Raw genomic sequence first — 13,289 nt, 5'->3', positions numbered from 1 at the left:
CGAACGTCGGCAGTGGCCTATTTGGCAGCAGGCCAGCAGCGATGTCTCATCGAACGGCATGCAGCATCTATGTGAGAAGTCCGTCTCGTAGAAGACTTTGTCACACCACAGGCGAAAAGCAAAAGGGGTAGATCATTTTGCGGTAGGGGGGGGGGGGGGGGAGATGTGATTTAACTAGTGAAACATTCACATTATTTTCATTATATTTCCAGTGATTCCATGGTCATTAATATGAATACACATACAGGTGTACGGCAAAAATGCGGAAACACCGCGAGAAATGCGTGTTTGAACATAAATTCAGATGCTAGCCAGGCCTACAGGTGGCACTGTTGCATTTGACCTCGAACGGCACCTGTGCAATGTCCTTAATACACTACTGGCCATTAAAATTGCTACACCAAGAAGAAATGCAGATGATACACGGGTAATCATTGGACAAATATATTATACTAGAACTGACATGTGATTACATTTTCACGCAATTTGGGTGCATAGATCCTGAGAAATCAGTACCCGGAACAACCAACTCTGGCCGTAAAAACGGTCTTGATACGCCTGGGCATTGAGTCGAACAGAGCTTGGATGGCGTGTACAGGTACAGCTGCCCATGCAGCTTCAACACGATACCACAGATCATCAAGAGTAGTGACTGGCGTATTGTGACGAGCCAGTTGCTCGGCCACCATTGACCAGACGTTTTCAATTGGTGAGAGATCTGGAGAATGTGCTGGCCAGGGCAGCAGTCGAACATTTTCTGTATCCAGAAAGGCCCGTACAGGACCTGCAACATGCGGTCGTGCGTTATCCTGTTTAAATGTAGGGTTTCGCAGGGATCAAAAAATGGCTCTGAGCACTATGGGACTTAACTTCTAAGGTCACCAGTCCCTGAGATCTTATAACTACTTAAACTTAACTAACCTAAGGACATCACACGCATCCATGCCCGAGGCAGGATTCGAACCTGCGACCATAGCGGTCGCATTGTTCCAGACTGTAGCGGCTAGAACCCGTCGGCCACACCGGCCAGCTCGCAGGGATCCAATGAAGGGTAGAGCCACGAGTCTTAACACGTCTGAAATGTAACGTCCACTGTTCAAAGTGCCGTCAATGCGAACAGGAGGTGACAGAGACGTGTAACCAATGGCACCCCATACCATCACGCCGGGTGATACGCCAGTATGGCGATGACGAATACACACTTCCAATGTGTCGCCAAACACGGATGCGACCATCTTGATGCTGTAAACAGAACCTGGATTCATCCGAAAAAATGACGTTTTGCCATTCGTGCACCCATGTTCGTCGTTGAGTACACCATCGCAGGCGCTCCCGTGTGTGATTCAGTGTAAGGGTAACCGCAGCCATGGTCTCCGAGCTGATAGTGCACGCTGCTGCAAACGTCGTCGAACCGTTCGTGAAGATGGTTGTTGTCTTGCAAACGTCCCCATCTGTTGACTCAGAGATCGAGACGTGGCTGTACGATCCGTAACTGCCATGCGGATAAGATGCCTGTCATCTCGACTGCTGGTGATGCGAGGCCGTTGGGATCCAGCACGGCGTTCCGTATTACCCTTCTGAACCCACCGATTCCATATTCTGTTAACAGTCATTGGATCTCGACCAACGCGAGCAGCAATGTCGCGATACGATAAACCGCAATCGCGGTAGGCTACAATCCGACCTTTATCAAAGTCGGAAACGTGATGGTACGCATTTCTCCTCCTTACACGAGGCATCACAACGTTTCACCAGGCAACGCCGGTCAACTGCTGTTTGTGTATGAGAAATCGGTTGGAAACTTTCCTCATGTCAGCACGTTGTAAGTGTCACCACGGGCGCCAACTTTGTGTGAATGCTCTGAAAAGCTAATCATTTGCATATCACAGCATCTTCATCCTGTCGGTAAAGTTTCGCGTCTATAGCACGTCATATTCGTGATGTAGCAATTTTAATGGCCAGTAGTGTATAATAACCAAATTAAGTGCATAGTATAAAATTGAATCTTAAGGACATTAAATGCTGTCATTTTAGGCCTAAGGCCTAAAGTGTATTTTCAAGACATTTACATGAAGACTACAATACACTGACAGAAAAAAGTCTCAGTATCAAGATGGAGTTTCGTGACTTGAAAAAAAGTTGGTGGGCGTGTTTCTATATCTGAAATAAGTTGTCTGTTCAAATTTCGCGACAGTCGCATAAGTGTGGTGCTAGTAGCGCCATTATGAAGATGCTAATTAGCTTTGCTTTAAATACACGCTGTAAGGGTCTTGAGCGTTAGTTACCTTTCAGACTGGACGTGGTGATTTCAGGTGTGTCGCAGGGGAGTGTCGTAGGTCCGTTGCTATTCACAATATATATATATATATATATATATATATATATATATATATATGACCTTGTGGATAACATCGGAAGTTCACTGAGGCTGTTTGCGGATGATGCTGTGGTATATCGAGAGGTTGTAACAATGGAAGATTGTATTGAAATGCAGGACGATCTGCAACGAATTGACGCATGGTGCAGGGAATGGCAATTGACTCTCAATATAGACAAGTGTAATGTGCTGCAAATACATAGAAAGAAAGAGCCTACTATATAGCAGGTCAGCAACTGGAAGCAGTTAATTCCATAAATTATCTGGGAGTATGCATTAGAAGTGATTTAAAATGAAATGACCATATAAAATTAATCGTCGGTAAAGCAGATACCAGACTGAGATTCATTGGAAGAATCCTAAGGAAATGCAGTCCGAAAACAAAGGAAGTAGGTTACAGCACAATTGTTCGCCCACTGCTTGAATACCGCTCGCCGGTGTGTGATCTGTACCAGATAGGGTTGATAGAAGAGATAGAGAAGATCCAACGGAGAGCAGCGTTACGCTGATGATAGATAAACTCCAGTGGAAGACTCTGCAAGACAGATGCTCAGTAGCTCGGTACGGGCTTTTGTTGAAGTTTCGAGAACATACCTTCACCGAGGAGTCAAGCAGTATATTGCTCCCTCCTACGTGCATCTCGCGAAGAATCCATGAGGATAAAATCAGAGAGATTAGAGCCCACACAGAGGCATACCGACAATCTTTGTTTGCACGAACAATACGAGACTGGAACAGAAGGGAGAACCGGCAGAGGTACTCAAGGTTCCCTCCGCCACACACCGTCAGGTGGTTTGCGGAGTATGGATGTAGATGTAGATGCTAGTCAAGTACGCCTTGAAGGGGACGAAGACCCTACTATGTACACCTCACTTTGTTTCAACCAGGTCGTGTAATAGGGCTACGAAAAGCTGGACGTTTCTCTCGCGATACTGCAGAAAGACTTGGCAGGAATGTAGCTACTGTACATGATTGCAGGCAGCGGAGATCACGAGAATGTATGGTCAGAAGAAGGCCGAGCTCCTGACGGTGAAGTGGCACTATCGAGAGGGGTGACCATCGCGTTCGTTGTATACCTCTAGTGCATGGTACTGCAACTGAAGCAGCAATTTGAGCAGCAGTTGGCACCAAAATGACACAAAGCAGTGTTACAGGTCGGTAACTTCATGGACAGCTCCTGAGCCAGACGCCCTGTAGCATGCATTCCACTGATCCCAAGCCACAGCCATTTGCGAAGTCAGGGGTGTCATTGAAGGGCAGGGTAGAGGTTTGTTCTGTCTGTTGATGGAAGCTGATTCTGCCTCTGCGCCAGTGATGGCTGTGTGTTGGTTATGAGGAGACTAGCTTAGGGCATTCAACCAACCCGTTTTCGTATGACAGCAAGAGCGCTCTTGCGGCTGTCCCACGCACCATGACTTTACAACTTAGTGATTCGATCTGTTGTCCTGACATTCATGAGCAGTATTCCATGGGGTGTTTTCCAACAGGATAACGCTCGCCCACATACCGCTGTTGTAACTGAACGTCTTCCACTGAGTATCGACATGTTTCCTCGGCCTGCTCGATGACCAGATCTGTCTCCAGTCGAGCACATATGGGATATCATCAGACGGCTCCAGCGTCATCCACAACCAGCATTAACCGTCCCTGTATTGACCGACCAAGAGCAACAGGAATGGAACTCCATCCCACAATCTGACATCCGTCACCTTCACAACACAATGTACGCACATTTGCGGGCTTGCATTCCAATATTCTGGAGGTTACACAGTTATTATTGTACCAGTATTGCAATTTTTTATCTCGTGCCTACATCACCAAGTGATCATTCAAATGTGTTACCTAGACAAATGTCTTCCCGAAGCTTCATTACTCTACCTTCATTAATTTTTGGTGTTGCAATTTTTTTCTGTTCGTGTACATTGTAACTCCTCGTGAAAAAATCCCTGAAGGTTATTTATAGTCCCTATCGCCGGTTCTCTTTGGCAAAATCTTTTTAATGGAACTGGTTCAAAAATGGTTGAAATGGCTCTAAGCACTATGGGACTTAACATCTGAGGTCATCAGTCCCCTAGTCTTAGAACTACTTAAACCTAACTAACCAAGGACATCACCCACATCCATGCCCGAGGCGGGATTCGAACTTGCGACCGTAGCAGCAGCGCGGTTCCCGACTGAAGTGCCCAGAACCGCTTTTTTTTTTTAATCCGTTTTGTTCGGTATTGTTCGTTGCGTTTCGTCTGGGCGGACTCACATGACACCGGTTCAAGTTGATCGTTGATTCCTTTACTCAGTTTTTTTTTTTTTTTATTACGGATGGCAGCGCCTCTGGGACCCAAGACGCTGAGCTACCATGCCGGCAAACCGCTCGGTCGCAGCGGCCGGCATGGAACTGGTGTTATATACCACAGCAATTGTTATTGCTTCTGAAATTCATAAGTTTATGAAGTATTCAAAAGAAGAACAGGCTAATCGTGATATTAGGCAACGGCTGTGCCTCGATGTTTACACCGGCTCCCGCCTCATCATCGGAGCTAAGCAACGTTGGACGCAGTTACTAGTTGGCTAGCAGCCCGCCTCTGCACATGGCGGCGCAGCAGTCGCCAGGCCATTTTGTTTTTGTTGTGGACTGGCAGTCGCGTTTGGCGGAGCGCACCGTGTACGTAGCGGAGCTTGCGACGGTGTTCTTGTGTTCGTGTATTCCAGTAACTGTAAGTAAACATGGAAGGCAATAACCGTTCCAACACCGTGCGCATGGTGTTCGCTTCAGTAGGGATGCTGTGCTTTCAACGGTTTACGAGATTTCTGACTGGATAATAAATGGCCTTGGATTAACTGATAATGATACTTACGCTGTGTGGTGGTATTATTTATGAAATTGCTAGACTCTGATTCTTGCGAAAGGACTATGTCTGAAAGCGGACGCAGTCGAAAATTTAAGTATTGTGACGGGGGAGTGTGTGATTAATGAGGATGTGCTGAAAAGTAATGGTTCCGAATTTTTTATGTGAAAATTCTTAACGGTCTTAAAATAAATCAAACGCTATTAGTATTCTACATCTTTATTCTTCATGTCTACATATTTATCTCTCAACTTAGTCACCCTGGCGCCCAACGCATTTCTCACGAGAGACCAGTTTTTTTTATACTGTCATTGTTGAACGTTTGACTTATTTTAATTGAGTCAAATTGTGGGTTCCTGATTCGTGCTTAACAAAACAAACTCTGTTTTTTGCCTTGTTTCACAAACCTATACACAATCTATTTTTAGGGTTATAAGCCCATTTTCAAATACATGCTTTGCCTGTTTTGCTTTATCACCTTTGGAATCAGTAATGTATTTGAAAAAGAGCTTATAGCCCGAAACCTAGGTTGTGCGGTAACCATAATAGAATTTGCGAAACAAGGCAAAAACTGCGTTTGTTTAGTTAATGTTTGGCATAGTTGACAGAGCCACAACTTCATGGCTGCTTGCACCACTTCATCATTATCAAAGGTGTTCTGTAACTATTGAAAACAGATGTAGAAAATCGGACGGTCGCCAATTCGGGACTGTATGGAGGATGATCGGTGACAGTGATGTCGCAGCGCTCGTGTTCGTTCTTGTGTTGTCATGCTGAAGGAGAGAGTGCTTATATGTCCATGTGACGAATAACTCTTCGGATTCGTGCTTTCAGTTTTCTAAGTGTCTCGCAGTACACCGACAGATTTACGTTACCAACGACCACGTTACACGCTAGAATTCGGAGCCCTTTCGCAGCAGAGGGTTGCCACTCGCGTCACCGAGGCGGGAAAGTCGACTGAGTAGTATGAGTGACGTGTAATACCTTAACCGACCTTGAGAACAGAATAATAAATTCGGAGGAATTACTTTTCAGGATGCCCTCGTATCTATTAAGAGCATGGTCAACTGTTCTTCTAAACCAGAGCCAAAGTTCTTTTACATACATCTCTCCACAGCTAAATGTCTTAGTTCTTTATAGAAATACTACACTACTGCTTCTTTATCCAATTAACTGTACATATAAATCCTTCCATTTGTTCTAGTCACCCTTGTGTGGACGGTTCGAAACTCTACCACAGTTTGACGTTTCTCGCTTACAATCACGGTTACGTGATCGTGCTAGTAGCGCCGCAGGAGACTTTGGTATTAACTGAGGATTTTTGGTAATTTGCCTTTTTGCTGCACGTAGTTGGTTGCTTGCGCACTGGAAATCAATTCTCAACTATCTGACTGCGAGTTTTAAAATATTCTCTCACATCTAACAACTGTTCCGCAGTGTTCCTGTGTGCAACAGACAACTCACCTCGTGTTGCCGCTACAACTGCGTGGTCAGCAAGATGCTAAAATATTTCAAAAGCAATACTACGATGATGGACTGATTACAGCAACTACTGTCATATTTGTATACATAGAAATTCACTTTCGATTCCCCTCGAAACTGTTCCCTCTCTATTACTCGCGACAATAATATCTCAGACTCACCAGAGTTTTCACATGTACACAGCAGACCCATAGACGTCCAACTTTCAACTATTCTCGTAATTCCGAATGGAATGAATACTCGCGCCGTGGTTTCTTATGGAACAGTATTTTCTATTACAAACGAAACATCGGTTAGCGGCTTTAAACTGCAAGTTTACAATACGGAAGTGTTACCCTCGAGTTGAAATGACATATTCCTTCCCTTGTCATTGGCGGTTGCAGTGCATTTGTTTCGTACTACGTCCAACCTGAGACATGCTCTTTGTGCAAAGCGAGGGACAATTTGAGGAAAATTGTCTGAAATGACGGTGCCCTGTGCAGCTTATTCTTGGAGTTGCGTCACGTCAGCATACCGGCGTTGTGTGACCCTGAGGCACAATCGCGGCAGCTGCCGCAGTCGAGGAAGCGCAAACAACGGTCTCCAGGGCAAAGGGTGAACGCCCTGAAACCGCTGTCTCCGCTGAAATTGCAACAACCGCTCCTCTGCGAGATGATGTACAATAGCATGGTGCTGTAGATGCGGAAAATGTTGCCGTAGTTCAGTCGGAGTCCCGTAACCGGCTTGCACTCAGACCTGACATCTCACGCAGTCCGTGAGGTTGGCACAGTGCCAGTGGCTCGGTAGTTTCAGCTTCCTGCCAGCTTTCTCAGAAATCGCTCTCCGTCACGTTGTCAGACACTGACACAACGTTCTTTGAAAACATTGGTGTCTGAGTGCTGGCGCGCATTGCCGGAGAGAACAACCAAGCTCCTCGACTACTGCTTTCGTGGAGAAGTACATGATTGATTGACAGTTCACACAGTACACAGTTGTTTTTACAGGTGTTAAAATTATTGAATACAGAACTTCATGAAAAGTCCAGTAGTCACCTGTAGCTGTATTTATTCAAATCAATTATAGACCACACAACTGGTTTCCTAACCTTTAAGTCGCATCTTCTGCCGTTTATCTGTAGAGAAAAGTTTTTTAAATTAACCCTTTCCTAATGAGGAACTGGAGTTATCTGAGATATCTTAATGTACCAAATGAGTAGACTTAATCATGGAAGAAAATATTACGCATCAAGTTTAGATATTACAAATCGTGTTTATTAGATATGTATAAGCCCGTTCTTTGTGGGGCGGAAGTGATCCACACCTAATTTCCGAACTTGATGCATAACATTTTCTTCCATGTTTAAGTCTAGTCATTCATTATTTTAAGATATCTTAGATAACTTCAATTCCTCATTATCAAAGGATTAATTTAAAAAAAATTCTCTACAGATGTACATCAGAAGGTGCAAGTTAAAAACTGAGAAACCGGTTGTGTGGTCTATAATTGATTTGAATAAATACAGCTTGAATTACGGGAGGATGGGAAAGGAAGTCGGCCATGCCATTTTCAAAGGAACCATCCCGAAATTTGCCTGGAGACATTTAGGAAAATCACGGAGAACTTAAGTTTGGGTGGCCGGATGGGGATTTGAACCGTCATCCTCTAGAATGCGGGTCCAGTGTGCTAACCACTGCACCACCTCGCTCGGTATGATTTTGATGAAGATTTCATATTAATTAATTCTTTGTTTTAAGAGGATATCCCTAATAATTTCAACGTTTATTCAATAATTTCACGAAAGGTATCTTATCGCATCCGGCTCCGTGTGTAGGGCAGAACGGGAAATATGTAAGCATTTCTTTGAAAAAACGTAAAAAAGACGCAACATACATTTTTTGTGATTTTGAAGTAAGTTACTTTAGGTTACAGTACGCAGTGATTTTTCATACCTTTGACAATGTTTTCTTATGTCCACTAGCTTACAAAAAATGGTTTAACGTTAAATGTCGCCCCCCCCCCCCCCTCCCGTGAGTTCCTATAACAATGGTGAAGGGGATTAGAAAAGAAATTTCCGACTCGAGGACACAATAAACATCCCCGTTTTTACCTTTCGACATAAGGACGACCTGATATAGCAGTATCTATCAAACCAAACCAACGAAAGAGAAGTTGCACCGAGTCAGTCTCACATCTAACAGGTCGTGAGATTTACGCCAGGAGGATGACACTTTGGAACAGAAGCTGGTATTGGACACCACACAGTGGGAGTGTTTGTTATGATTAATCAGACGATTCCCGGGCGTTTCAGCTCGGATGCAGCCCTACTGACAGATTACTGGTGTCCACCCACAAAACATCTGGCGACTGCGTACATTATCGCCCACATGGTGCATGCATTGGTCGAGCTATGCATCAGAGCATCAGTAGTATCTAGTGCGCATACGGACTGGAAACTCCATCGCTCAACAACATCGTAACTGTGCAGATATTAGCGAACTTCCTGAATGTCACTCACTAATGGGCGTATTCTAATAGTGGCAACTAAATTCCAACGATTAGACCAGTAACCAGCACGAATTTAATTTTGTTCCGTGTGCTTCAGGGTTTGTTGTTATAGTTGTAATTCAGAAACCTTTTTAGTTTCATTGTACTTCAGAAACATAACTCACTAGATAGCCACTGAAGAAGTGACATTTAATTTGATTATTCTCTTTCTGTAATTTTCTCTACGAGCAGAGATAGTTTTTTTCTGTTTTCATTATTCATTTTTTGGAATAATTATCTCCGCGTGAAAACAGAGACACTTATTCTTCGTGCAGAGGAGACGAAATACCAATTAATTTTCGAAGATGCTTGAAACACCGTACTTCATTTCTTCAGATGGATTCAATTTCCCATCTCAAAACTCAAGATATTTCTTCTTGTTATCGAAAAAAGTCTTCTAATTTTATTTTTATTTAATACAGCCTTCTCCAGTTTCCAACGACAGTAATAACTGTGTTACACTACCACCAAACCAGAACTTTTAATCAGTCCCTTACATTTGGAAACGAGTGCTTATTGACTGCGTTTACAATAACTCTTTACGTCGTAACAGTTTCTTAGTTTCAAAGAAAAATTGTGTAGCATATACTGACGAGAATGAGAAATGTGTCTCAGTGAGAGTTTGCATAGTGGAAAGAGAGAGGTATAGTCCGGAACTTCTAGAATGAGAGGGAAAGAACGTAGAAAAAGAGATCAGAGCCGAAGAAAGAAAGAAAAAGCCTCTCTCCGACAATTTTTCACTGGGAATCAGGATAGTGTTTGTCGTCAGTCCTGTACAACGGTTTATCCCAGCTTCAAAGTACTGACTCCCAAAAGTTAACCCTGATCCCTCACTATTGTTACACCCACTAACAACTGAATACCAGGCAAAGTACGTAACTATATTCCAACTCAAACTATAGCCCAACTCTTTGGTTTTTGCATTCATATGTATATCAGATCGATTTATCTTTAAATATGCAGGGTGTTGGAGAATAAGTGCAGATATTTCTACTGATGACTGAGGACAGTGTACTGAAAAATCCATTTGCGTACTAATAATTGCAACTACTACGAGTAGTATGTTTTTAGCGTCGTTAATACTTCTAATGATAAATGGCGCAAGCAAGCCATTAATGTTTATTTTCCCCTTAACAGCAGGTCAGGACCTGACGTGTGGATACATGGACGCAAAATGGATAGTCCGCGCTGACAGGTGTGGCCCACTTTGCGTCGCAGTTACAACTGCGCAAAAAATATCAGGTAACAAATTATGCAGTATGTTTTCGAAAGGACATAGACCCACAGAAAAACAACTAACACACTGACTTGGGTACATATTTAAGGTACCAATTATCACAATATCTGTCCCTGTACTTGTAACGCCCTGCATCTTCATAATAGTCCTAACTTTTCACACTCCATAACCTTACGGAATTTATGAATAAACAGCATTATCAGTAAATAAGCACTCTCCGAACCTTCGACAGATTAAAATCCGGAATTGCCAGCTTTGAAAATCTAAACCAGGGTAAATTTCCTAAAATTATGGAAAAAGTTTATTCTACTAGGACGGGCATTTTAATTGCGCTTCATTGAGTCCCCTGGCTTCAGTAATATCAGTAGCCACTTACTGACCAAAAATAAAATCTAAAATTTTTTGTAGGCCTTTGGCCTCCTTCCGTTTCAAATTCCTCCGATTTTCGTCTCTGTATTCTAATCACAAGTAACATAACGAGATCTGTCATTTCCATAGCAGCACAATAATTAATTTTGTATTTTGTAAGATCTACTAATCTTTAAGTTATTTCTGTCTCTGTACACACAAAATACACATATTTTACTAAAAAGCTATTCACACAGTCCTCAAATACATTCGTTACACTTTCTGTTTCTGTCTCTTTATTATCATAATCAATATTACTAGACTCAATATTGGTTATATCTCTGCACATATTTCTTTCGGTTTATAATGCACATCAAAGGTGTACAGAGAGTAGTCTAGCCTTTCACATTTAGTTACACTTTGGACTTCCTCATCTAAGGACTGAGTTTGAAAGCGAACAGTTACATAGTTTCCTAAAGGATGGAAATGGAACTTCCCTATCATGATATTTGAAAGCACTTCCTTTAACGTGAATGTAGTAGGATGTGGAACATATTGTGTTACAAATGGACCTACATAAAGATAGAATAATTTTTATATGTGCTGCCTCTAGAACTTTTGACATTATCTCTAACCAAAACATGATCCTCTGTCTGAAGCTTAGGATAAGCAATTTTCTGGTCAGACTCAACCTCAGCCTATTCTTCAGAATTTCTATTCTCCACTTCTGTCTCACATAACACTACTTCATAGCTACCAGTTTCACATACCATGATAGCCTCGTCCTCTGCTACTTTTGCATCTTCACTTGTTAATACCTCCTTCCCAACAGCTTCCTCTAATTCTATATTGTGACCCATCAATTCACACACTTTGCAACATACATGAATTATCCCGTCTCTGCTACTACTAAGTCAGCACTAACATTAACACCTGATAAGGCATCTCCAAAACGGATTATGTCTTGCTCCTGTACCGCGTCCTCCAGTTCGATTATTAGATTTTTATCATCTTTCTCCTTTTGAACAGAGTAAGTATCTCCTTCTTTAAATCTTCTTTGTTGTTGTTGTTGTGGTCTTCAGTCCTGAGACTGGTTTGATGCAGCTCTCCATGCTACTCTATCCTGTGCAAGCTTCTTCATCTCCCAGTACCTACTGCAACCTACATCCTTCTGAATCTGCTTAGTGTATTCATCTCTTGGTCTCCCTCTACGATTTTGACCCTCCACGCTGCCCTCCAATAATAAGCTGGTGATCCCTTGATGCCTCAGAACATGTCCTACCAACCGATCCCTTCTTCTAGTCAAGTTGTGCCACAAACTTCTCTTCTCCCCAATCCTATTCAATACTTCCTCATTAGTTATGTGATCTACCCATCTAAACTTCAGCATTCTTCTGTAGCACCACATTTCGAAAGCTTCTATTCTGTTCTTGCCCAAACTATTTATCGTCCATGTTTCACTTCCATACATGGCTACACTCCATACAAATACTTTCAGAAACGACTTCCTGACACTTAAACCTATACTCGATGTTAACAAATTTTTCTTTTTCAGAAATGCTTTCCTTGCCATTGCCAGTCTACATTTTATATCCTCTCTACTTCCACCATCATCAGTTATTTTGCTCCCCAAATAGCAGACCTCCTTTACTACTTTAAGTGTCTCACTTCCTAATCTAATTCCCTCAGCATCACCCGACTTAATTCGACTACATTCCATTATCCTTGTTTTGCTTTTGTTGATGTTCATCTTATATCCTCCTTTCAAGACACTATCCATTCCGTTCAACTGCTCTTCCAAGTCCTTTGCTGTCTCTAACAGAATTACAATGTCATCGGCGAACCTTAAAGTTTTTATTTCTTCTCCATGGATTTTAATACCTACTCCGAATTTTTCTTTTGTTTCCTTTACTGCTTGCTCAATATACAGATTGAATAACATCGGGGACAGGGTACAACCCTGTCTCACTCCCTTCCCAACCACTGCTTCCCTTTGATGTCCCTCGACTCTTATAACTGCCATCTGGTTTCTGTACAAATTGTAAATAGCTTTTCGCTCCCTGTATTTTACCCCTGCCACCTTTAGAATTTGAAAGAGAGTATTCCAGTCAACATTGTCAAAAGCTTTCTCTAAGTCTACAAATGCTAGAAATGTAGGTTTGCCTTTCCTTAATCTAGCTTCTAAAATAAGTCGTAGGGTCAGTAATGCCTCACGTGTTCCAATATTTCTACGGAATCCAAACTGATCTTCTCCGAGGTCGGCTTCTACTAGTTTTTCCATTCGTCTGTTAAGAATTCGTGTTAGTATTTTGCATCCGTGATTTATTAAACTGATAGTTCGGTAATTTTCACACCTGTCAACACCTGCTTTCTTTGGGATTGGAATTATTATATACTTCTTGAAGTCTGAGAGTATTTCGCCTGTCTCATACATCTTGCTCACCAGATGGTAGAGTTTTGTCAGGACTGGCTCTCCCAA

General features: G+C 42.5%; 1 protein-coding gene across 1 annotated transcript in view; it reads left to right on the top strand.

The window, feature by feature from the left end:
• Positions 1-4,988: 4,988 nt before the first annotated feature.
• Positions 4,989-13,289, top strand: part of LOC124610845 (lipopolysaccharide-induced tumor necrosis factor-alpha factor homolog) — a 70,302-nt gene continuing 62,001 nt past the window's right edge. The window contains exon 1 of the mRNA XM_047140194.1: positions 4,989-5,088. The gene's annotated coding sequence lies outside the window, so the exon portion shown is untranslated. The remainder of the gene's footprint in view (positions 5,089-13,289) is intronic.

This window comes from Schistocerca americana, chromosome 1, assembly GCF_021461395.2.
Source record: "Schistocerca americana isolate TAMUIC-IGC-003095 chromosome 1, iqSchAmer2.1, whole genome shotgun sequence".
NCBI classification, from domain to species: domain Eukaryota; kingdom Metazoa; phylum Arthropoda; class Insecta; order Orthoptera; family Acrididae; genus Schistocerca; species Schistocerca americana.
Note: the sequence above shows the minus strand (reverse complement) of the source record. Positions and strands in the feature narration are given on the sequence as shown.